This window comes from Tenrec ecaudatus, chromosome 13 (genome assembly GCF_050624435.1).
Source record: "Tenrec ecaudatus isolate mTenEca1 chromosome 13, mTenEca1.hap1, whole genome shotgun sequence".
NCBI classification, from domain to species: Eukaryota; Metazoa; Chordata; class Mammalia; order Afrosoricida; family Tenrecidae; genus Tenrec; species Tenrec ecaudatus.
In genome coordinates this window covers 32509376-32535547 of record NC_134542.1, presented here as the reverse complement: position 1 = coordinate 32535547, position 26172 = coordinate 32509376, and the positions used below count along the sequence as shown (strand labels likewise).

The 26172-nt window shown below is 42.7% G+C and overlaps 1 protein-coding gene across 2 annotated transcripts in view; it reads right to left on the bottom strand.

Moving 5' to 3' along the window:
- CMKLR2 (chemerin chemokine-like receptor 2) overlaps positions 1-26172 on the bottom strand; it is a 50896-nt gene that overhangs the window by 5467 nt on the left and 19257 nt on the right. Inside the window, exon 1 of one of the 2 annotated variants that reach the window (XM_075529493.1) lies at positions 20952-21332. The exons of the other annotated variant lie outside the window; for it this stretch is intronic. The gene's annotated coding sequence lies outside the window, so the exon portion shown is untranslated. Of the gene's footprint in view, positions 1-20951; positions 21333-26172 lie in introns of those variants that run through there. 2 annotated transcript variants of the gene reach the window in all.

Below are 26172 nucleotides of genomic sequence, written 5' to 3'. Positions count from 1 at the left end.
GCCCGCAACCAAGTGCAGGTTAATATTTACGCGGTGAGGACTTCAAAATCCGCTTTTTTAAAAGCCCTGGTCTCCTGAGTGCTAGACATAGAGTTCCAACAGTTTTCTAAGCCCATCTACTTGCACGACACAGCACCCAACAATTTTTTGATTCTATGTTTATGGATATAAATATTTAATTACAATTATATCAATATGATGGGTTTTTCTTCAAAAAGGTATCTTTTGTGGCCTTTCTCCCCCACTCCATCCCACCCCACCACACGAGGCCAGTTTTCTAGGTTAGTAAGAGTTGAATGTCAGTCTTTCAGTGGAAACAGCAATGTTGCTAGGTGTGCTGTGGGCTGCATCAATTCTATGTTATTAATGTAACATAAGCTAATATTTTAGGGAAATTATTGCTGGAGGTAGTATTCAAAATCCGGTAGAAAAAAGAGAGTTTTGTTCCTTTCATGGAGCTATGTAATTGGTGGGACAAAATGCGCGAAGGGGGAAAGAGAGTGAGCTAGTAGTACTCGTTCTGGAGACTGGTGCACCAAGCCTTGAGGGAGACATTCCTGCTTGAAACAGTTCACAAAGAAGTCTGCAGGGCTGGCCCCAGCTCCAGGCATGATGTCCCCGCCCTACATCACAGCGCTACAGAGGACAGCACTGCAGAGCCAATGCAGGGAGTGTGGCCAGCCTGCCTGCCCCACAGACAGGCAAAGCAAGAGGGGGGTTCAACAGATCACCAATGGGAGCCAAGAAGTCCCCAGGGAATCTCGAAAATAGACGTCTGACATAGGGGCAGCGCTTGGCACCTCATCTGAACTGTTTGGGGGATATTCACAAAGATCAGTAGTTAAACCAGGAACTATGTATATGGCCCCCCCCTTTCCTTTTTGATGTCTATCTATATAAGATAGGCAGGATAAGCAATCCCAAGGAGACAGCAACAGGACCTACGGTTCCAAGGGAGGGAGGGGCTTGGGAGAAGTGAGCCAATAACATCAGGAACAGGGGAATAGCAAGGGACCTAAACTTGATGGTGAGGAGGGCCAGTGTTCCTGGTGGTGTTTTGACCAATTGTAATGTATCTGAGAGGAATTTCTGAGAGGCAAATGATGGGTGAGCATGATAGTGGAGCAGGAGGAAAGAACTAGGAAATAAAAATTATATATGGGTATAAATATCGATATGTATATATGTAAATTATAAAGATGTGTGTATTTGTTAGTATATAAAAATATATATGTAAATACAATAGGGAAGTAGATGGACTCTGGGCCTCCACTTAAATCTTACCTCAGAACAAGAACAATTTGTTCTAATATTGTGGCAAGGTATGATATTCACTTCCGCGACATGATCACTGAAGACAAAATGGGTGCATAAGTAAATGTGGGGAATATAGCTGATGGTGCCTGGCTATTAAAAGATATAGCATCTGGGGTCTTAAAGGCTTGACGTTAAATAAGCCACCATCTATCAGGGAAACAACAAAGCCCACATGGAAGCACACGAGCCTGTGTGATCATGACGTGTCTATGGGAAAAGGTATCATAATTTAAAAAACAAGCAACCAAATTGATGCGAAGGAGAATGGAGAAAGTGCAGACCCAAAATTCACCTATAAGAGAATTGTGCAGTCCCTCACAGAGGGGTCACATGAAAGGGATGATACAGCCAGGGTGCAGTAGAGCACTGATGAAACACATAACTATCCTCTAGTTCTTTAATATTTCCTCCCCTTACTATTATGGCTTTAGTTCTGCCTTACTAATCTTGCCAGATCTGCATATGTACACTTGTGCAATCCAGATCTTGCGATGCACAAAATGTAAGATAAACCCCTCAGAAAGAGTAATGGGAGTGACAATTCCCTGAGGGGATCGGAAGAGAGGCGGGCAGGGGCAGGGGGATTTCTTGTGTTAAGGAAGTACTTGAGTCGAGGCCCAATGTCCATCTGCAACCTAATTCTTAACATATAGATATGAGTACATAGTTCTATTCCCCTCTCGTTATATATGTATTTACATATGTACATGCCGGTATTTAGGCCTCTATAAATGTCTTTTGCCTCCTGCTTCTTTCCTCTATTTCTTTTTTACTTTCCTCTTGTCCTACCATCATGTTCGGCCTTCATTCGGGTTTAGGAACTCCTCGCTGCTACATTGCCCTTAAATAAGCCCCACTAGGCATCTTGCACCCTTCTCTTTTCAATACATACTTCTGCTGTGGCACCAACAACACTACATTGTCGTTGCTTGTTTGTTTTTAGTTTCTTTACTACCAAACTGTGAACTTCTTAAGTTCAATGACTGTTATGTCTGTACCCCTAGTAAAAAGTATAATCCATTAAAAAAATTTTAAATTTTATGCTGTTGTTATTGTTGAAAATACATACAACAAAGCACATATGATTCTTCTGTTTCTACATGTTCAATTCCGTTATGTTGATTATACCCTTCCAGTTGAGCAGCTTTTCCTACATACTCATGTCACCCATGAATATAAACTCACTCTCTTCTAAGGTCCCTATTTAATTTTTTGAGTGGTGTTGACACTTTAATCCCAAAGAGATTGTTCTGAAAAGAGGCAGACATTTTTTCATGAAGTTCAAGAATTGTTTGGTTTTAAGATTATTTCAGGGATATTTTAGTTTAAGGATTATTTGTTAAATCATTTTATTGGGGGCTCATACAACTCTTATCACAATCCATACATACATCAATTGTGTAAAGCACACTTATACATTCGTTGCCCTCATCATTCTCAAAGTTTGCTTTCCACTTGGGTTCTTATAATCAGCTTCTCATTTTCTGTTTTTCCCTCCCCCTTCCCCCCTCCTCCCTCCCTAATGAACCCTTAATGATTTATAAATTATTATTTTATCTTATCTTACACTGCCCGGTGTCTCCCTTCACCCACCTTTCTGTTGTCCATCCCCAGAAACTCAAACATTTTATTAGCCCACTGACAGGGAGAGCCCATGTAACCATTACCCTAAACCTCCAAACCCAGGAAACACATGCCATCAGGTTTTGGGTTGTATATAAAGAATCTCAGTAGTTACTTTTCTGTTGTTGCTGCGGTTATATTTGTCGCACTACTTTCGCCAGTTCAACTTTTTACAGATGTACAGCTCATTGGCAGAAATTATAATAATCCGTTACGCGATATTACTCTTTGTCAATGTATTTTAAAGAATCACCACCCACCTCTCCCAACCTCTTTTCTTCTCCTTGTAACCACTAATAGACTTTTTCCTATACATTTACCTCTTTTCTTGTATAAGTGAGATCGTATAATGCCCTAGTACATATACATATCACAGGTGCTTAACACATGCTTAATAAATAATTGGCTTGGCTAAAATTTATTCAAAACCAAAATGTAATTTTAAAAGCCTCAGGTTACAGGTTGTGAAGTTACTTCTAAGTCAGTGTTACTGCCAGACTCTCTCTGACCTTGACCGGTAGTTCTATCTCTGGGATCTGCCCTTGTTTCTTGACACCCCACACCCTTACATGAGCATGTCCCGTCTACTGAGCCAGGATTGACTCCTCTTGTTCTGTCCTATTCTTTCAGGCGTGGGACCTTCCTCTGCTCGCCTCACTCTTGGTGGCTGACCCTTGAAGTGTAAAACACTTTCCAGTCTAGTCTCCCATACCCTGTCTGTTCTTACTTCATCTGTTTTCCTTATGTGCCACTCTTTTAGCTATTAGTAAGTTGGAAGCAAACGGGTCCAGGTGGCTATTTGAATCACTTTGAAAGCACGAAGCAGTAAGAAAAAGGAATCTTATTCCCCAAATGCAAAAAAAAGAAAAAAAAACCCTTAAAAGGTGTTGAATTGTTTAAAATCATCATCCACACCAAAAGTCAGGAATCTCCTTGCTTCTATCCCTAGGCCAGTATGATTACACAGCCCTCCACTCCAACCTCCACTCTCTCATAATCTTGGAGGTCAACGTTGATGATAAACAATTGGCTAGAACAGAATCCCTTCAAAGCACAAGTCCTCTGCTGGAGAGATGCCTAGTCTTTAACAAACGTGCACAGTAGTATATTAGACAGGAGGGCTAGTTCAAAGAAACGTTGAAACAATCTCTTCAAGAGGAGATGCATGGTTCTCAGCTAAATATTCAATGGGAAATATAATGGAGAAATCCCCCCTCTGAGTTAGAACAGATGTTCGTAAGTGTGATAGTGAAGGGTGGGGGTGGAGAATCAAAGATGCAAACAGAATTCAGCAACTCCCCTACAGAATTCTTTAGCAAATAGAGATAACCCCGGGGGGCATGTTCTTGTCTAATTATTATACTTTGTTTGTATAGTATGTTGCAGCTTACAGGTGCTTTCAGATCTAATTAAATTTTTCAACCTCATTCAGATCTCACCAGGTATCTAGGGATTGACCCAGAGCTGGCAACCACCATCTCTCAATCCCGATCATTCATTCATTCAGTAATTATTAACTGCCTATATTTATCAGGCACAATTCTTGCTGATTAGGATTCTTCATAAGTGAGATAAAGATGGTTTTCCTTGTGGGTCTTATATCAGGGCAGGAGGAGAGAGATCATAAACAGCAAAGAGAATTTTAAAATTTACATAATTCATTCACAGGTGGTAAATGTTCTAGAAAAAGGAAAACAGAACAGACAGGGCAAGGAGTGTTGGCAGGTGTCTGCAAGTCCCAGCAAGATGCCAGGGAGGACTCATTAAGAAGGGGACCATTGCAACAGCGTGAAGGAGCTAAGGGGATGAACCCTGAGGCCGTCCATGGAAGCGCATCCCCGATGAGGGAACAGGCTGTGCAGAGGCCAGGGGGCAGGAGTGTGTCTGAGTTATTTGAGAACAGCAAAGATGCCAGTATTTATCTATAATATACGAGGGAAGAATATAGGGGCGACGCTCAATAACATTGTGGGAGGTCAGATCATGTAGACCTTTGAAGGTCCTTGAAGAACCTTGGAATTTATCCTAAGGGGGTTGGTGGAGGCCATTGAAGGATTTTTGAATGAGAAACAAAAACGAATTCTGATTTATTTTATGGAAAAATCTCTCTGTCTGCTATGTTAATAGACTGTTGCATGGGAGGGAGGTTATTGAAGCAGGGAGGCCTGAGAAGTGATCCCGGTCAGAGGTGAGTGCGGCGTGGAGCAGGGAGGCGATGAAACACGTTTGCATTCTAGTTCTACTTTGAAGATATAACCAACAGCCTTCTCAGTTTTCTGGATGGACCAGATGTGATGGATCAATCTTTGAGGCCTTGTGAAGCAGAGTCCAGACCCTGCCCTACATCTTTCCCCACTTGCTCACTGGCTAGACTATAGAAGCAGCTACAAGCCATCTTGGACTACATGGGTGCAGAAAACAGAGTATTTCCACATTGACAGCAGACACCTGGGCTCCTTACGAGCCCCTGGAACAGTGCTTCCTTGCAGGCTCTGGTCTAACACTTCCTGAGTTATTAAGCCATAAAGTATTTTCCCCGCGGACCTTTGAGATCTTTGTTAAAGTAGCTGAACCTGTTTCCTAACTAGTCTGTCTAGGGCCTGTCTTTAAGCTCTAAGGCAGAACCTTGGCGGTGCCTACTTCCTGTGAAGTCCTTGAGATAGGAACTACAGCTAACAACCATCATGGATTCCAGAATATTCCTGAGAAGGAAAGAGGTACCTTTCCTTAGGGAAGAAGCTGGCCTGGTGTGGGTAAATGGCCTTAATCCCGCCAAGAAGGATGAGCCCTTGTGGGGATATCCTTTCATCGTGGATTCTGAATATGAGGGAGTTTTCGCACGGGCTACTGGGGAGATGGAAGAGGTGCTGCTGATAAGACTAGAGTTTGTGTTTTGTTTTTATGTTTTTAAAGAACTAGAGGAATCTTTGAGTTGTGATGGCATTTAGCCCATTCTGGTTTGGTCAGAGATTAAACTTACTTTGATCTTCCTCCTACAATTCATTTATTTTATTTTTCTCTTATAATTTAAATACAAGCGATAAGACCTGTCGTGGGTGAAGCAGTCAGATTGGGGAGGCAATGGGAGTTGAGTGAACCTCATAGCATCAGATTTGTTTTCAGCCGACAAGGGCTACTCAACCCTGGCCAAACGTTCCTACATGGAAAGTAAAGATTTAGTGCCGCCAGAGGTTCCAGTTTCTGAAGGACAGATGGATATCTATATTTTTAAGGGGGGGAAATGTCCAACTTTTAAAAATATCGTTTTAAAATAAAACAGCTGTGGGCCACACAGTGCAGCTGCCCCTGGGAGAGGCAGGCTTGTAACATCTTGAACGAATCAACAGAGCAGGAGGAAACTGTACATTAAATGGACACAGGAACTCTGAGTTGACCTTTCCCTCCCAGAATAGTGAGTGGTTGGCTCCTGCTTGTTCTCAGGGAAACAATCCCAAGATTTAATGTTAGTCACAGGTCTCTCCAGGGGCCCTGACTTCAACCTTCTCCTGAGGGCACAAGGGAAAGTGGCTAAAACAGAATTAGGTCATGGTCTACTAGTACTCCAGAAGAGAATGCCATGGGCAGGTCTCTGCCTTAATTGGGTTTCTTATTGAAGTTACAAGGAGCCTGGTGGCACAACTCATTTTGCTGTGAGTCAGAATGGACTGGACAGCAAGAGATTTATCTTTATTTTTTATGAGAGCTACCCAATAGCAGACCCAGACCCAAACTGCTCTCTGCAGCTGTGACAAACCCCTCACCCTAACGGACCTCATCCTGCTTTCTACCATCCCTACCTTGAAGACCTACCTCTGTGTCTCCACATCGGCATCACTCTAACCCCCACCATCGAAGCCTTTCAAGTCCCCCCTGTAAACCATATAAATTCAACTTGGACTCAGCCATGTTCCTAATTCAAAGAATCACTTGGCAGTCATCGTGGCCCATTTCTACTTCATTCTCTGATCCGGGTGAACTGGCTTGGTGCCTTGCTCTTAGATCCCGTCTTAGGTTTCTATGCCTCCGGTTCTTTGCATATTCCTCTGGAGGTGCCTGAGCTCCGTGACAACGTCTCCACGCCTCTGCTCACGTGCTCGCTCCCAGCCGCCATGTTTCTGAGCTCCCACCTTGGTCAGACCCCTAACCAGGAGATATTATTATGACCCCGGTTCCCATTCCTTGTTACCACCATAACCTTCACTTCGATGAGTCGAAACCTAGGGCCGTGTTCCCTCTCAGGGAAATGCCTGAAGACAAGGTCAATTGCCACAGCTGGAAGAGCGGGGGTTACTGAGATCTAATGGGGGTGAGTGTAGAGTTACTACTCAGCACCCTACCATGTACAGGACAGCTCCTCATCACAAAAGAGTATCCAATCAAAATGTCAACGGTGCCAACATTTGAAAAACTCTCATCGACACATAGTGACTTTTAGCTGCGTTCCTCTCTTCCATCTCTTCTGGCAACCCCATCGTTTCCCAGTGAGTCTGCTTATCCTGGACTCCTGGCTCCGTCTGGTTTGCTCTATCCCATTACCAACCAACTGTGATGTACAGAGGTTGGAAACTGTTGGCCTGTAATGTTTAATTTGGCTGAAAAAGAGTCCCAAGGGCTTGATGCAGACACGAAAACTTAAAAATCGGGAGAGTTTACACACTCTAAGTTTCAGCTTCATTTGATGATTTACATTCTCCGTTAAATATGAGTCTGCATTTCCTACTTGTGTTCCTCTTCAGACAGGATAGATACACTCCTGCTACAGTCCCCACCAGCCCCAAGTCACCCTTTATGAGTCTTGCTAGGATGCCGTTGAGGTTTGCAACCCTTGCTAACACTGTGACTTGCACATGGTAAGAAATAAAATTATTGAACAAATAAAGACCATCTGTATGAGAGACGAAACAAACTAGGTGTGTGATCATGCAAGTGTGAAGAACTATTTGCAGTCTCAAAGTACCAATATGCCCTGCAAAGAAAGTTTACTATTTTTTGAATTTCTGCCATTTAAATACAAGAGCTCAAAATTATTGTGATGCTGTGTCATCAATTGTGTGATACTGTATCTGTTCATTCTTGATGGGATTGACAAGAAAGGGCAACAATAATAGCAAGATATGGAAGGAAAATATGGAGAAGCTTATTCCTAGTTTGAGCATGTAGACACACACACATATGGATATGTTTCTTTAATTTTTTGAGAGGTGATGAAAGCCTTTGAGTAAAGACTCAAAGGAGTCTAGGCAATGGAACGAAGCCTTTTTGGGCAGTAGCAGAAATAAAGAGAGAATCAGAAGTTTCGGTCTCTTATCTCAGATTTAAAGGCAATCTTGCCATTTATTAAATAGGCTGGCTGAGGTCACTGTTGGCTGGAGTCACAATGTTACTTTTCATGGAGATGTTCCTATGGGTTTCTCCCTTTGTAAGTGCATGGAAGGGTCCAATAACAGTGCCAGAAGGTGGAGCTTGATCTTGCATGAAAAGAGAAGAAAAGCTACTGTATTTGTCTCGAGCCACATGTGCTGTTGAAAGGCAAATAATTACGATAGAAATAATGACAGCTACAGCTCTACAGGATCATAAAATATTTGAGGGGTTGCTTATGTCAGTGCCAAGCATGTTGTGTGGCAATGAACACATGTAGGTCCACTTCAGTCTCTTAGCAATGTATGAAAAATATTTGACTTCGAGCAACGTTCGGGGATCATCCATGAGGCTAGTGGGTTGGATCCTAAAGAATGTAAAGTGGCATATTTACTATGAGAATTCAACTGATATGAAAACCCAAGTTATCTTCCTGGGCTACATTTGTGTAAATAACCAAATGATAAATGTCTAGTTCTGAAACAAAGGATTACTTATTATATTAAACAAATTGGTTTCTGATCAATTTGGATGTCAACATATGGGAAAGCCGAAACTCCTTTCTGAATAAGTCCATTTCACTGCAAGAGTCCTGGCAGAAAGTGAACTAACAAACAGTCTATAAAATCCAGATGTGTTAGAGGAAGGACATCTGCTAGAAATATGTACCATTAAAATATTAAACGATATTTGCCTATTGAGGGAAAAACTTTGTTTCTCGACCTTAGCGAAAATACAAAGATTCCTTCTGGCAGAACATGTGGTGAATGAAGAGAGGCTTAATTTCATTCCCTGATGCTGAGCTAGATGGGCTCTCTTGAGCTATTGCAAAACTACGCACCTTACAAAATATTAAGAAAGTAGAGAGTGTAGCCTACAGTGAACAGAGGAAAGAATCAGAAGTTCCTGACCTTTGTCTATGTGGATTGACTGAGTAGTTTCCCATAGAATCCAAACCAAACCAAACCAAGCTAGTTGCTCTCTAGTTGATTCCAATTCATGGTCACCCCAGTCTCACAGTAGAACTTTGTCCCATAGATCCCCAGGATGCTTCTATTAAAGTGCATCTGGCTAATTAAAAACAGCAGCCTTCCCAATAGTAGCCAAATACTTAGCACCACCCGGAACCTTCAGGGTTTCCTAATAACCAACCTGCTATTATCAGTTCAATTCTGACCTACTCATGAAAAGACCTTAAATGGTAAACACGTTTCCTGTGAAATCCAAGGGCTGTCCTGGAGCAACATGTATTTTGCCTTTTGATTGGATGACAGGAATGAATAAAAAGAATCAGTGGACACGGGACAGAAACTGTGGTGAAAACATCGATCTGTGATCCAGCTAACATATAAGGTCAGCAATCTTTGCTTTGCAAGGGCTGGCTAACTCCCTAGGAAAGACGGACCGACCAACTGTGTGTGTGTGCGTGCGCTTAATTAGGCACAGTTTCCACACACATACACCCCTGCTAACTTTCAAACATAAATTGTATACCCCACCCAAGAATGTGTTCAAGATGTTTGGCACCAGAATATTTTGCTGCCCTTTGGATGAACGATTTCCTTTTGGAAGGTGTTGAGACATAGTAATGCTTTATAAATCCTGTTTATTCACCAAAGGGGTGTGAATGGAGTTTAAATAGAAACTAATGTTGGAAAGCAATGGTGACAGCTCCTGCTGGTTGAGAGATGGCACCCTAGGAGGGAGTGTTGATGGTTCGACTGAACCCTCTCATTCCAAATCTTGGAATAGTCCTATCCTTGATAGAGAATGCACCTCGTGTGTCTGTAATTCCCGTATCCACTAACGCCAACACTGAGACAAATGAATAGATGTGTTTTGGTTTGACTAGAGAAGAAGCAATATAACAGGGAGTGGCTGAGTGATAAAGACTTGAATGTCATACTCAGGGGCTTAGATTTTATTCCGTTCCCTGTTGGGAGCAAGTAATACTGGCTGCAGTGGGAAGTGACATGATCAAAACCTTATTTTTGTAAAAGTCACTCAGTAGTAGTATGGGAGATAGGTTGGGAGAGATAAAAATGGAAGCAAGGAAACTATTGCCACCTTTGATTGCCAAAGATGTAAAGTTCTTAGACAGGGAGAGAGTTAAGATGGAGAGGTACGATTTGAGGAACAATCATCTAGGAAATTAATAGACGCTTTTAAGAAGGTTAGCTGAACTGAGCAAAACCTTTACTATAACTTCTTTAATAGGTCACCAATGCAGAACCTACCTTGGACAAATTGCTGGCTAATTTTATCACAAAACACAATGAAAACAATTCACAGCATTGAGCTGATTCCAAATCATAGCAACCTTAATTTTAGGCATACACATATTTTATTCAGTTTCAAAGGCAATATGAATGAGCAACATTTCCCACTGTCTAAACAAACAAACAAACAAAGCAATCAAATCAAGTGCAGATGACATTATACCCAGTTTCACAATACCGGGATCTCTCTCTTTTCATAAAAGGCATTTGTAAGCTGGTCTACAAGTCTGCTCTACATACTCCACTTGGACAATCTGCGAAGGAAGATGTCTTTGTGGAAAGTCAGTGCCTACTGATCTACCAATTGTTTTGCTGCTCCATCCAGAAATTAGTGTCCTCGTCGGTGCAATATGGGTTACTGGGAGCCAACATGGGGAATGATTCATCTTAGGTCAAGTAGAGACTGTCAAGTTTAAGTCTTTTACAAACCTTAGAACAGTTCACGGATAGATTTAAGTTAAATATCAGACAATCTAGGAGAGTGGCCAACCGATTCTGGAATTGGTCTGCTGACGTCAAATTCCAGTCCTATGTCCTCTCCTGGCTGTGTGGGCTTGAGTAATTTACTTACTGCCTTGAAGCCTTTGTAGCCTCACATGAAAAATGGAGACAGTAATACATAGTGCTTAACTCAGATTTGCTCAGAAAAATGGAGAGAGCAATACATAGTGCTCAACACATGAGAAATCCCTAAAGCCATTATCTCAGGGTTGGTGGTACACGGTGAAAGGCCAATATACTCAGCTTTGATCATTATCAGTGTTGTACCAAAAAATAGTAGAACCTGAAGTGGGGTGCAAGGGGAAGGCAGAAAAAGAGTGCAGTTGTTTTGAATTCCTTCTAAACAAGGGTAAGGATACTGTAAGTCGAGATTGAACAACATGCTTTATTTGTGAACTTCCTATTTTTAAAAATATTGGAACTCATATGGAGTTCACACAATGTTATTTTCCCGACTTTGGGAGGCATCTGAGTCGAGATTTTAGAGATATTATGGCAGACCTTAATGTCTAGCTCCTAAATGTCAAGTTTATCTCCATATCTGTCTCACAGTGGTGAGAAAATAGAATACTGTACAGCACAGTATTTCCTTTATTGCTCTTTTTAAAACAGGCTTCTTATTCACATTTGATTAAAAGAAATAGCCTCGGCCTTTATCACACTTCTCTCTCAATTTTATTTGGCGCACGGGAAAGAATTACCACCCCCAGTAATGTAATGTTTTGAGGCCTGGGTCAGAGCAGAGAGACATTCCCAAGTCATTCGTTATTTTGCTGAAAAGGATTTTCCAGCTCTGGCAGCATGAGGGAGTGTTTGAAAGGCTGGCGACCCACGGAAAGGCCAGCGGCTTCAACCCACAACCTGCTCTGCAGGAGAAAGGCACGGCAGTTTGTTCCCAGAAAGATTATCGCCTGGGAAACCCGATGGGGCAATTATAATCTACTAAATGAAGTTGAATCAATCCAATGGCAGAACTCATTTTGGTCATAGGGATACAGAGTATCCCTAAGTGCTTGTTGTTGTTGTTGTTGTTGTAAGGAACGCTGGAGTCAGCTCCAACACCTAGCAGAACACAATACTGACTCACAATGGCTATGTTTGAGCCCGTTGTTGTAGCCACTGAGTCGATCTATCTGCTTGAGGATCTTGTTCTTTCTTGCTGACCGTTTACTTTGCCAAAACGGATGTGCCTTTCCAGCGGCTAGTGTCTCCTGATAACAAGTTCACAGCACCTGAGATGAAGTCTTACCACCTGTGTTTCAAAGGAGCATTCTGGCTGTAATTTTTCCAAGACAGTTCCTCTGGCAACCTACTATATTTTCAATATTCTGCATCAACGCCATAATTCAAGTGCCTCGTTTTTCCTGCGGTCTTCCTTATTCACTGTCAGCTTTCACATGCATATAAGAAATTAGAAATACCATGGCGTGGGTCGAGTCAGGGACACCTCAATTCTCAAAGTGACATCTTTGCTCCTCAGTACTTTAAAGGAGGCTTTTGCAGTAGATTTCTCCAGTGCAACACATGACTTGCAATTAAATCCCGTTGTGGTGCGGGTGGTTAATGCAATCGACCAGTTGTCTAGTGATGTAATCTGGTCGTTATGTAATGATGGCCCATAATGTGACCTGACGGGGTCAGTCAGCCTGTTGAATAGGGTGGGAGGCCACCCTCGTCACCAAGCTGAACCCTTGATCCTTAGAATGTGGACATCACAATCTCTAGCCTCTATGAGATGAAAGAAGAGAGAAGCACGCAAAGAGGGACCTAGTACTACCAAGAAAGACGAGCCGGGAATTCAGCTGCCATTGAGATCGGGGGTCCCCATGCTGGGAACCTCCTAGAACCAGGACACATCCAGACAGAAATCCTAGACAGAAGTCTTCCTGTAGAGTAGAGCTAGCACCCTGAATTTGGACTTCTAGCTTTCTATGCTGTGCGATAACAAATTCCTGTTTGTTATAACCATCCATGGGTGATATTTCTGTTACAGCAGCACTAGATAACTAAGATATCTATGTGAAAGGGCTTTACGATTTTCATGAAAACATTTCGTTATCTTTGCATTCTATTTTCCAGTGAGCTTTTGGAAGCCCCTTTTGTGCAGTGTCTTTCTGGACTATTATTTCCATGGATTGCTAACATCTGTCCTGTGCCAGCACGGCTGTTTTGTAGCAAGTTTTGAGATCGGGAAGTGAGAGTGCTTCTACCTTGTTCTTCATTTTTGAGATTGTTTTAGCTCTTTTGGGTCCCTTGAAATGCCATAGGGCTTTAAAATCTGCTTGTCAATTTCCATCAAGAAGCCACTTAAGATTCTGATAGGGATTGTATTTAATCTATAAGCCAGTTTGTGAATGTTGCCATTTTATCAATATTTAACCTTCTAACTCATAAAAATTACAATTCTCCCACTTACTTAGATTTTTAATCCACTTACAAGTGACTTTTGACCAGGGAGAATGTGGGCATTGGATTTGGAAACTGTGATGGCATAAGATTTCTGAAACTTTACTTTTGGAGCACATGTGACTGGAGATCTGAATTGTAAAATTTATATTGTGGATATGTGTGTTCATCTATATAAACAGTCAAAGTTAAAGGTTAAATCTTTTTTAGTGTCTTCTCGGGGAATGCTATGCCTAGTGAAGAACTAATTTTGGAAACAACATTCACAGCAGGGCACCTAACAGATTATAAAACTTTTCATAAATAGATACCGCCCATGGTTTAAACAATGAAAAGGGCTAAACATGGCTATATTTGTCTGAGTCTAAAATATTTAGCCCTGACCTGAAAAGTCTGCAGACAGAGCTGCACTTCAGAACACTAACGGCAAACAGTGGAAAGTTTGCTCCTATCTTAGAGAACCTTTGCTTTCCAGTTCATCATAGTTTGACACGACAGATGTTTTGGTGATTAATCGCATTTTGAATGAAACCGAGCTGGCAGCCACTAGTTTTAATTTTAAGTGATATCGGGGTATTTACTCTTTTAAAGATAGAGAAGGCTATTCTCTTGAAAGCGAAAGAACAGCAGTCAGAGGAATTGCAGAATATATTGAGGTTGCAGGCACTTTGCAAAACAAAAAGGTAATAAGTGCATTTGGTGACAGCAGTAATGCTTCTTCAGTGCAGCAGCAGCAGCAACAATAAAAAAAAGTGGAGGAAAAGGAGGACAATGATTTTAGAACTTCTCACTCACACAGCGTTATACTTGAAAATATTATTACCATTTCCCCCCTAAGAGGAGATAGGAGAGAGGATGGGGTAACATGGACAATGAAATGTAGCCGCGAAAGGTAAACCGGAGCACATATGGAAAGATTCACTCGTTGATAGTAACCAAACAATTTGGATGGCAGAAAATGATGGGTGCTCAGAGACATTCATGATGCACACCCAGTTCTTTTGGGGTACGGAAAGCAAAGCGGGCAATCCCAGAACTCTGTTTTGTCATGGTCAAGCTGCATGATGAGCAACTTCTTGAGCTCTGAAGCACTGGGAAAGAAGAGAGGTGGGAGGGTAAGGGGACTTGAAATGACGGCCTTGTTGGCATGGCTGATGAACCAGTAGGAAAGGAAGACTCAAGGAGTTTGATAATTGTGCTCCGACCATTGAAGACATGAGGAAAAAGGGCTACCTTTATTCTGTGGCTCTAATTCTAGAGTGTGGGGACCATTCTTCACAACTGAGTGGGTCCAAGGAGGAGGTTGTATAACTGAAGGGCAAATTAAAGAGGCATGAGACCAGCAGGCAAGGAGTCACCTTGTCCATGATGACCGAGCCAGAATGAAGGAGTACCGTATTCGATCACGAGCTTATATAATCTCGGGCACGCAAGATATGATAAACACATACGTGCTTACATGAAGGGGTCATATTAGAAGCATACATGTGACAGAAAGGCACAGAAGTAACAAGATGGGAGGCTCTAGAGTCAAGATGGCAGCCTAACTTTTGTTGTCTCAGAGCTGGCTTGACCTCAAGTGTCTTTGAACTCTTCTGCAGAAGAATAATCTATAGTACTTATCAGAAGGCAGTGGGCCCCAGTTAGGGTGAGACAGACCATTGCTTTTGATGACAGTCAACCTTTAGGCAGACAGCCTTCACACAGTTGACCTTCAAGCGTATATAGTAGGAGCCATGTGCGGGCGGACACTGTGGGAAATAACTTTTACTTAGGAGAATGTGAGTGGGATGTAGCTCCAATCCATGAACACAACAGTTCCCTCCACAGGAGCCCCGACGTCCCAGACTCCTTAGCGTAAGAATGTTGAGAGTTGATCCACATAAAGTCTCTTCTTAGTTCTGTTTCCCACACTAGAGTGAGAGCGGAATATGTTGACAGGACAGCCAAGAAACCTTTGGCTTAATAGAAGCAAGACCAACTTAATTTGTTCAAATAGAGTGAGTCAAGGGCAAGCAATCGACATATCAGACATACCAAATGTTGGGTGGGCAGTCATCTGGATGGCTGCTGGATAGGGATCGAAGGCATCGCTACATAGCTGAGTAGGCTCTGAATATCATCCTTTAAGGCCAGGCATGTATGCTAGGAGAGACATTTGTCTGAGGACTCTCTTTTTAGATTGAGAAACTGAAGATGAGGAAAGTGAAAGTGCTTCCAAACACCGTCAAGCTAGTAAATTGGCATGATTAGATTTGGATCCAAATTGGTAAATACTTTAAGTTCTTTACCACTAGGTCTTGGGGTGTAAGAGTTGTTTGTGCTTTTTAAGATTATTTAAAGGATACTGAATTGAGAGAGTAGTCCTGCTTTCCTTTACCAGAACTGTACCTGGGCTTATTCCAAAGCAAAATAAAACAAAAGGAAACCTCTCTTTCCTGCAAACGAGCTGGCTGGATGCGAGACAGCTTAGAATGGCACACAGACCAGAGAGCGGTTGTGGTTATTTCACAGCTCCTTTTTCATTTTGAGCCCCTGTTGTGACTGCGGGTCCTGGGGACTACTTCCGAGTAGGGTGTGCACTTTCCCAGAATCAGTTCTATTCCAGAGGCTGTTGCTGACTTTACCGTTCAAGTCCTTGCAAGATGTAAAAAAAAAAAAAAAAAAAAAAATCAGTAACCAGTTTGACAGATCAGGAACCTAAGCCACCTCCGATCAAGAGCACGGCAGCTGGTTTCTGAGAAACAAATGAAGAGAGGCTGCCTGGGTAAAGGCATGTTCTTCACTGCTCCACAGTGCACTAAGTCACTACGCCCCTTTTGGCCCTCCAGGTGGAACGGACAACATGTAAGCCGGAAGTGTGTCATTTACTCAGGAGCTCCACCTTTCTCAAGCTCTCCACCTGATATCCCGTTGGCCTTCTAAGGGGAGGGATATTCTCCAAGGTTGTATATGCATGTCCCGGCTTAGCACTTCATGAACAGGGCGTATGTAAAAAAGAACAAACCCAAAAAGAGTAAGAAAACTTTCCATCTCTTTTCTTGCTTTGCTCAATTCCACGGTGGGGCTCTGAGATCTTCAGTTTGTCCTCTACCACAGATGGTCCCTTGAAGGGAACCCAGTTCATGAGTGGAGCAGCGCCCCCTGGAGGGTGGTGTAACCCACTCCCACATCTCTGGTTTCCCCCTTAGGTGCTTCTGTTATTTGCTTATTAAAATTGTGGGCAGCTGTTTTATCTCGATACATTACTGTGGATAAAGTTACGTGGTCCACATGAGACCATGGTATGAGGAGCCAGGAGAGGTGGTTCTAAGCCTTAGGTCTATATGTCACGAGCTACATGACTCCGGACGAGTCATTTTCTCACTCATGACATTAGGCACCTGATATGGAAAATGCAGGCGACATCTAGTTCTGAAGACTTATGATTCTGCCCTTGTATTTCTCTAACTGGCTTATAATTTTAAAGATGGCAGGACTATACATTCTAGTTGTTTTACTATAAATTTTGTCTCCCAGCACCACACAATCCAGGGCTGCATACCAAGTGGTCACTCAACAAATGTCCTCCAGTAAATGCTATTTTTTTTTTTGGCACAATGGAACAAAAACAGGGACCAAGGCTCCAGACAAGAAGATGATGCAAATTAAAAACATTCTGCAAACGAAATCTCTCAAAACAACAGTACTATCCCCCCCCCCCCAATCCTCCCAGAGACAAGAATGAGATTGAAATCGCACGTCTTTCGGATTCAGTAAGTGTGGCAAAATCTCGTTGCCTATTTTTTTTTCCAGGAAATATTCTATTCAAATATTTCAGGTTTTCAGTGAGGCAGAATTGGGGAATCACCCAGTCCTCAGGGATTTCTTCCATCTAGTACCACCCTAATGAGTCACATTTCATAAAATGTAACATCTGTGCGAAACGATGATAAACATGCAGCGGTGCCCCAACCGGGGAGAACTGCAGGAGAAACAGCTAATTCCCCATCTCTAAGTTTGCATAATTAGAAAAGAGAGAGAACATTTGTGCAAATACTCCAACCTCCCCTTTTCTTTTCTCGGCTTCTCTCCTTGAGAAAAACAGATTCCTGGGTCAATGATAAAATATGACTGATGTATTTTAAGAGCTCTTTTCTTTATGATCAGCTAATCTTGCACTTCAACACTAAGTTAATACTGTAACTGAATGCATCTAATGAACTCTAAGTGGATGCAACACTGGAAGTTCATCCTGGTCGAGGCCAAGAAATTGAAAAGACAGGTATCAGGTCAACTGATTGGAAGAAATCCGTAGGTGTGCCCAATCCAAAGAAATCCGACCCAGTAGAATGAGGAGATTATTGAACAATATCATTAATATCACACGCAAATAAAACTTTGCTGAAGATAATTTAAAATCAGTTGCACTGTTACAGGGAGCTGCCAGAAATCCTATGTGTTTAGGAGATGGGGATTAAAGGATATCATTGCTGATGTCAGATGGATCTTAGTTCAAAAAAGACAATACCACAAAGATGTTCACCTGGGTGTTTGTTTTAGTCTATGCAAAAGCATTCAACTGTGTGGATCATAACAAGTGATGGGCGAGATGGAGAGGAAGGAGTTCCAGGATGCTTCACTGTGGTCCTGTGTGATCTGACATAGACTCAGAGACAGTCGTTTGGGCAGAACAAGGGAATATTGGGTGTTTTCAGTCATGAAGAGTTCGCGTCAGGGTTGTCTCCTTCACCATACCTGCCCGGTATTCAACCTGAATGCCACGCCAATAACTCAAGAAGTCGGACTCTGGGAAGAAGAATGTGGCATCAGGATTGGAGAAAGGGCCCCTTAAAACCTGCAGTATGCAAATGACACGACCTAGTTTGCTGAAAATGAAAAGAGCAAAGCCCTCACTGGTGAAGGTCGAAGACTCGAAACTTCCGTCTGGGTTACACCAGCACCGAAAGAAAAGAAGATCCCTCACAGCAGGACCAAGGCACAAGGCTATGACAAATGAAGGAAAGATGGGAGTTGCCCAGGATTTCATTTTACTTGGAGCCACTGTCAGTGCTCAGAGAAGCAGCAGGCAGGGCACCAAACGGATGTAACTGCACTGGGGAAATGTGATCTGCTGAAAAAGGGTTAAACACCTGATGCCACTTTCAGCATGACGGAGTATGTGGCCCCAACTCCAGATACTAAGTGAAAGGGTCAGAAAAACGAAATTCGAGTCTACGGCTTCCATGCACGGTGTTGGCAAAGAATAACGACAAGATCGTGGGTTGAGCGAAGAATGAACAGCTCTGTGTGGGAAGAAGTGCAGCCAGAAGAGAAGGTGGCAAGCCTCTGTCTCATGAACTTTGGACATGTTGTCAGGAGGGACCAGTCCCTGGAGAAGCACATCTGCTTGCCCAGGTAGAGGAAGGCGCTCAGTGTGGTGGATGGACACAGGGCCTGTAGCAGCAGGCCCCCAAATAGTAATGGTGGTGCGTGGGCATGAGTCAGGGCTGGGTAGTAGTTTGTTCCGGTAGAAGGACAGTCCGAACGTTTGCAGGGACCAAGGAAAGAAGACCAGCAGCGTTTTCTGAGACCACTTCTGAGGCTTCCTGATTATTATTTGGCAAATTGTCGCTGGACACACACACACACACACACACACACAATTCTATCATCAACTGTGGAGTAAATAATTTTAACTTATTCAAGATATGTTTTCATATGAGTCCTAGTAGTATAGGAGTTATGCACTGGACTGCAAACCCCAAGGTCAGCAGTTTGAAACCGCTCAGGTGAAAGATGGGGCTTCCTTGTCCTGTAGGGAGTGACAGTCTCGAGAACCCACAGGGACGGTTCTCCCCTGTCCTGTAGGGTCACTATGAGTCAGAATGGATTCTATGGCAGTGAGAAGGTATTTTTCCATATTTGGTATCAATTGCTGTGTCCCAGAAAGACATGTCTAACGCCTGAAGGAATGACATGGACCGCCTAGAGCAGTGGTTCTCCACCTTCCTGATGCCAAGACCCTTTCATACGGTTCCTCATGTTGCGGTGACCCCCAACCATACAATTATTTTCATTACTATTTTGAAACTGTAATTTTGCTACTGTTATGAGTTGTCATATAAGTATCTGATATGCTGGATGTATTTTCTTTTCTTTTAAAAAAATCATTTTATTGGGGGCTCATGCAACTCTTATCACAATCCATACATACATCAATTGTGAAAAGCACATTTGTACATTCGTTGCCCTCATCATTCTCAAAACATTTGCTTTCCACTTAAGCCCCTGGCATCAGTTCCTCAATTTTCCCCCTCTCTCCCCACTCCCTGCTCCCTCATGAAACCTTGATAATTTATAAATTATTATTTTGTCATATCTTACACTGTCCAATGTCTCCCTTCACCCAGGGAGGAGGTTATATGTAGATCCCTGTAATCGGTTCCCCCTTTTCACCCCACCCTCTCTCCTCCCTCCCGGTATTGCCACTCTCACCACTGGTCCTGAAGGATTCATCTGTTCTGGATTCCCTGTGTTTCCAGTTCCTATTTGTACAGGCTGATGTATTTTCATTGTTACAAATCGAACATAATTAAAGCATAGGGATTAATCACAAAACAATATGTAATTATATATTGTGAAATACTTATTTCTAAGGACAAATAAATGAAATTTTGTCTTGAAGCATGGTGTAGCATGGGCATTCAGATGTGGGCATATCTGCATATGGGCAGACCCGCCTAGAGGCAGGTAGAGGAGCGCTGTCTCCTAAGACCATTGGAAAACACATATTTCTGACAGTCTTAGGCAAACCCTGTTAAAGGGTCGCTTGACCATCCCCTCCCCCCAAAAGGGGTCGCAAGCTGCAGGTTGAGAACCGCTGCTCTAGAGGTCATTAAGTGGGATGGTTGATGAGCGAGAATGCACATGGGCATATGCCTGCACTCTCTGGGGGTTTCAGTACTTGGAATAACTGAAAGAAAAGACACGCGCTTCTCCAGGTACTCAAGGTGAAGAAACAGAAAGTGCTGCAATACACCTTCACGGAAACATAATGCAAAGCACTTGATTTCCTAACAAGGAGCTTGGAAGGAACGCAGTATCAAACCACAGGACACAGTGCAATTTCTTTTTCCGAGGTCTGCTTTTACAATAGCTCCTATATCTTTCCTGCTCATCCCAGCTTTTCTCTGACAAAGCAGTCAGACAAGTCCTCTGAAACCGGATTCCCTGGAATCTTGTTTAATCCTTTGTGCAACTATTCAGGACAAGCAAAAAAAAAAAAACCAAAAAAACCACACACACAACAAAAAAGTCCTGGTCATTTTAAGTTCATCTTTTAAAAACACCGAAGAATAAATAGCCATATTTCCTCTCATCCAAGATAGCAGTTTTGACGGTCTTCTCGTGAGAAATTTAGAGTGGCCATTCTATTAATTAATTCTAAGACGAGAAAACAAAAGCAAATCCCACCATACTAACCTGGAAAATGGGACTGAAAGGGAGTGTCCAGAGTCTTCTGAACTTCCCCGTCTTCTTTTACCGCAGAAATCTTTGGCTTAGGAACACTTGCAGTGAGCTTTAAGCCAGGGAGAGCACATGGTGAACGATCTCTTCTGACAGGCTCTTCTGGCTGATAATCTGCTTGCACAGCATTACTTGCTTGGGGCGATTCCCAAGATTAGGCGAGTCTACAGTGAAGCGCTTTGTAATATTAGCCAATTGCTTATTCAGTACAGTTTCCACGTCTCCAACTTGCATTTACAACACCATGCGCATCATTCACTAATATCAGTGCCTGTTTTGTCATTCATACCTGCTAAATGTCTGCCCCAGCAAACTTTATCTTTGGCCGTGACCTCAGGGTAAGTCAACAACAGAACGTGACTATTAAAAAAAGTAACAATAACAGTAGAGAAGAACGTCCCCATGAGGCTGTGCGAATAGAAGTGGGGAGTGTTTGTGCAAGATGACTTGAGCTGGTCAGATGTGTGTACCTAGGAGTATTGCGTTCCTTTCTGGGAATTACCCTTTAAGGGGAACAAGAGCCAACTGGAGTTTGTCCAGAAGGGAGGGAACTGGCTGGAGAGAATGCTTAAAGCTACTTATCCTGGAAAAGAAAGCAGGGTAACATTTTCCAAATGTTTCAAACCCAGTGTTCAGAAGAGGGGATTATTTTATTCAGTCATATAGTCAAACTAGGACTATGAAGGCAGCAGGGTGTTACCGTAGTTCACTTTAAAATAGAACTTTCTGAGGGCCTTCCTCACCATTGACAAATAGCATGTATCTGTTTAATACACACGTACTGAGCACCTGCAATGTGGTCTCGTTTCTGGAAAAATGAGGGAACCAGACAAAGTCACTGGCTTCATGGTGCTCTCCTCCTAGTGCTGTGTGGAAGATGTGCCTTTTTTATTCTTGGAGAGAGTTAAGGAAGCGTCCTTCCATTGCGCACTTTGAGGCGGGACATCGGAACTAGGTGGGACTGGACTCAGGGGAGTCTAAAGTTCTGCCAAGCCTGCAACTCTTTGGTTCAGCTGCTCGAATGCTTGACTCGGTACAGTCTGAGGGTTCAAGCCACGCAGTTCTGATACCATGACTTACCCAAACCTCTTTCTATCGGCAACAAATAGGCAAGTCAGTATGGCTACAACAATCATAGAAACCTTTATTAAACAAAACTCTCAAAAATATGATGCTATCATTTCTCAACATGTCATCCATCTAGACCTACACACTTCTGAAGGCCGTAATCCTTCTCGGGACAAGTCTGGGCTCTTTGATTGACACCACGTCAAGGTGGCATTTTGGGCATCCTTGAGGGATTGGAATCATGTTCCTTTAATATATGTAATTAGTTTGGAGAAACAAATAAGTCGGAAGGGTCTGGAGGGTGGCTCGGGTAAGATTTCCCAGTGCTCTTCCTGGAGCGAAGCTTCAAAGAATAAGCAGGCACGTAGCTGTGGAGAAAACAATTCCTCCGAGCAATTTCCTTGACCTTTTCCTCTCTAATACCATTTTCAATTTTCTTAAAACTTTCTCTGATTAAGCCTCCTGATCATCTCGTCACCTTCAAGGAAATCTATCAGGATTATCTCTGGAATCCTTCCTCAAATATCGTGAGAACCTTCTGAACTGACCTCTGTGCTTTGACATTGAGTGGCCCAGCAGACTCTCAGGAAGCCGCTGGTTTTGATTGGATTTTTAATTTTTTCCTTGAAGGTATGCCAGAGAGACTAAGGCCAATGTTTTACCAAAATGACTTGTCTGTAGCCACCCACTGATCACACAGGTGTTTTTAAACACGCTTTGTTTGAAATAAACCTGCGTATAGCTGAACTGGAAAAAAAGTATGTATGAAAAAGTAGCAATATTTTTTCACATACCCTGGTGTATACAGTGCTGCCCCTGCAAAGACTTTGGGAAGGATCAGGTGACACAAAGCGTAAAGAGAGATGGCAGTATTAAAAACTATATCCTTTCTCCCCCGAGAAACATAGCCTCGACAGGTGGCACAAATTCAAGTGTATGATTGTGTGTGCTAGCGAATGTCATGAACGGAGAAAGTAACCGATTGTCTTACGTGCAATCTTCACTGCCAAAGATACATCCTTTCTGTTATGTTCCTCTTTTAAATTGTTTTTATTTGTTAGGGGATGGGCATTCTTTCACAAAACAATTTCTTACTCTTGCATCTCTTAGAAAAGCTTTGAAGTCAATGTCGTGAGTTAAATCACAGCACCATAGCCAGTTTCAGTTGGAAGGGATTCATACAGCTTTTTCCATTTCCTTCATCATTTATACATGAGGAAATGGGATTTCACAGAACACGAAAAGAGGCTTGATTAGTAAAGACAGAAGCACCACTAACTAATAAGACTTTTGGAAAGAACCTATTTTGGAGCAGGAAACTATTATACAGGTTCTTCTAGAATCTAGAAATTACAACGATGATATTAACATGTAGTTAATAGAAGAGGTGTGAAATAACGTAGACCTAGTGGGACAGAGAATGTAAAGGAAAGGATGTCTTTGGAGATATCATCCAAAATGTAGCCCAGAGTGACCAAGAGCTGGAAAATATGAAGGAAAGTTTGGGAAGGAATAGAAGCAAAGAGAGAAATTATGGAAGTCCAACACGCATCAGACAGAAGCTGACCAAGGGGATAACCAAGGGGCTAACCATGAATGTGCAATGCAGATCTAGTTGAGACTTGGGTATTGGGACTATATTATAATAGAGGATTGTAATATAATGCTCATACTATTTCTGTTTCAGCTCAGAAGTTGGGTGGTTCTCAGAGGTGCCAACTCTTCTCCATAGAGGAGAGGGAGAACTACGGCTCTGCCCTGATAGCACCCAGGCTTGACTGCATCTTTAGTTTGGGAAGAGGGATAATCTTTGACAACAAGGTACCCATGGTCTTCATCCACATACGGAGAAGGCTCATCATAGAATAACATTAGGAAACCCCATCTTTGAGGAAATCAGGGCCCTTACTGTGAAAGCTTCTATAAAATTCAAGAACCTTTATAATTTTTTTATGTTGGTCCTGTTTCTGCTGTCTTCTGTTTTCCTGCGTGATGAATAGTAAAAGCTTTCATTTAAAACTAAATCTTCTGCCAGGGGTTTAAGTGGAGAGCAAATGTTTTGAGAATGATGAGGGTACCAAATGTACAAATGTGCTTTACACAATTGACGTATGTACGGATGGTGATAAGAGCTGTATGAGCCTCCAATAAAATGATTTTTAAAAAGATGTATAAAGCCTTTTCACGAAGATGGCGCCGAAGGCAAAGAAGGAAGCTCCTGCCCCTCCCAAAACGGAAGCCAAAGCAAAGGCTTTAAAAGCCAAGAAGGCCATGCTGAAAGGCGTCCACAGCCACAAAAAAAAGAAGATCCGCACGTCACCCACCTTCCGGCGGCCCAAGACCTTGAGACTAAGAAGGCAGCCCAAATACCCTTGGAAGAGCGCCCCCAGGAGAAATAAGCTGGACCATTATGCAATCATCAAGTTCCCCTTGACTACAGAGTCTGCCATGAAGAAGATCGAAGATAACAACACACTTGTGTTCATTGTGGATGTCAAAGCCAACAAACACCAGATCAAACAGGCTGTGAAGAAGCTCTATGACATTGACGTAGCCAAGGTCAACACCTTGATCAGGCCTGACGGGGAGAAGAAGGCATATGTTTGACTGGCTCCTGACTATGACGCTTTAGATGTTGCCAACAAAATTGGAATCATCTAAAGTGAGCCCAGCTGGCTAATGCTAAATATATACTTTTTCAATATAAAAAAAAGATGTATAAAAACAATAATAAAATAAAATTTAAAAAATCTTCTGGAATCGATCACAATGATCTACAAATAATCCCCTCCCAGGGGGACAGAAACAGAAAATAGGTGAAGGGAGACAGTGGTCCGTGTAAGACATGAAAAAAAAATTTATCAAGGGTTCATGAAGGAGGGTGGGGGAGAGAAGAACTGAGCTTATACCAAGGGCTCAAGTGGAACAAAAATGCTTTGAAAATGATGATGGCAACATATGTACAAATGTGCTCGACACAATGGATGGACAGATGGATTGTGATAAGACATGTAAGAGCTCCAATAAAGTGATTTAAAAATGAATCTTCAATGAGGGGCTTCAAAAAGTTCATGGAAACATGAGAATGAAAAGATATTGGGACTTTCCCCCAACTTTGGGGAGCATCTTTGTACAGCAAAGAATAGAAGGGCCATGTGTCACGAAAGTAGAAAGTGCCAGCCGCGGGCAAGGGCAGGGTCTGAATTCCTGCCACTCCATGAGCCAGAACAGAGCAAAACACGGAGGGTTGAACGTAGTTCTGTGGCTGATGGGCAGTGGGGAAAACTCTCCAACACGCATGATCCCTCATACAGCCTGCCGTCTCCTCCGTCTGCTCAGCCACGAAATGACAGTACAGGACAGATGCTTCCTGACACCGGGAATGCAACGGCTCAAAGCTAGCAATTCCTTATTCTAGATACTCTTTTAAAGCGTGTCACAACAGGAATAAACACCAAAGTCATCTTTTAAATATTTGGCTGAACTGAGAAGAAAGTAAGAAAAATGCGAACTGAAATGGGAGCAGGAAGCCAGAGACACCACATCTGCCCGGTAGCTATCAGCCAGTCCAGGTGGTCTTGCATTTCTGTTCCTATCCCCGTACAAAACCCCCTAGTTCCAGTACGACCACCACCACTACTGCTATCACTTACTACCAGGACTACAGCGACGACTACGACACTCCTCCTCCTCACTGCCATCGAGCCAATCCTGACTTGGCAACTTTACAGCAAAGGGCTGCCCTGTCCTCGTGGGGGAAGACCGAACAAGAATCGATGCATTTGAACTAAGGTATTGGCAAAGCATATTGAAAGTACCATGAACCAACAAAAGAGCAAACTAATCTATCTTGAAAGAAGAGCAGCCAGAATGCTCCTTAGAGGCAAGCATGGCAAGACCTGGTCTCACTACATTGGACGTGTTGTCAGGAGAGACCAGTCCCTGGAGAAGGGCATCGTGCTTGGTAAAGTAGCCGGGCAGCGAAACAGAGGCAATGGATTGACCCAGTGGCTGCACCGACAGGCTCAAACCTAAGAATAATTCTGAGCATGGCACAGGACAGGGTGGTGTTTTGTTCTGTTGTGCATAGGGTTGCAATGAGTGAGAT